Here is an 820-nt window from a genome sequence, read left to right as displayed (position 1 = left end):
TATCATCTAGTAACTAGTAGCAAGCACATGGAAGGAATACCTAGTATCTAATATCATCTAGTAACTAGTAGCAAGCATGGCTTACTCAGGTAGGAACAGGAGAGGAAGTAGGTGGGAACCAGACAGTTCTAGAGCATGCAGATGGTTCTGAACTGCTCAGAGACACAGAACATTCTAGTGGCTAAGAAGTATTGCTAGAATGCATTCTTTTAAAAGCCAGTTTTGTATCAGGGTATATAACTCAAGGGTAGAGCCTTTGTCTAGTGTGTTTCAGGGGGACCCTGCGTTTGGTCCCTGTAACTGTAGTGGGGAGGTGCAGGGAGGATAGCAAACAGCCAGTTTCTGTCTTCTGTAACTTCGCCCCGGCAGACTCACCTTGAAATAGGGTAGCAGAGAGATGTATAATGGAGGATGTTTTTCACTCTGTTCAGAATGAACCCTTCTGTGGGTATTTAGATCTGCTAATGGTGGCAGCGAAGGAGGGGCCTGAACCTTAAAGTGTTTATAAGGTTTCTTATAACTTTGTCCCTGCTGCTGCGCCAATCCTTGTCATTTATAGACACTTAGTGGGCCTTGAAATGGTCACCATGACCAGGGTCTATCATCCATCCCTCACAGGTTCCATGGAAAATAATTCAGCCCCCTAGGCCTGGGGATGGCACGTGTACCAGCATGAACAGTAGCCTTTCCCGGCCTCACCAGCCCACCCCGGCCTGGCCAGCCCACCCCAGCCTAGCTCCCATCCACCCCAGCCTAGCTCCCATCCACCCCAGCCTAGCTCCCATCCACCCCAGCCTAGCTCCCATCCACCCCAGCCTAG

This window comes from Microtus ochrogaster, chromosome 16 (genome assembly GCF_000317375.1).
Source record: "Microtus ochrogaster isolate Prairie Vole_2 chromosome 16, MicOch1.0, whole genome shotgun sequence".
Lineage (NCBI taxonomy): Eukaryota > Metazoa > Chordata > Mammalia > Rodentia > Cricetidae > Microtus > Microtus ochrogaster.
The sequence above is the reverse complement of the archived record's forward strand: the minus strand, read 5'-3'. Positions refer to the sequence as shown.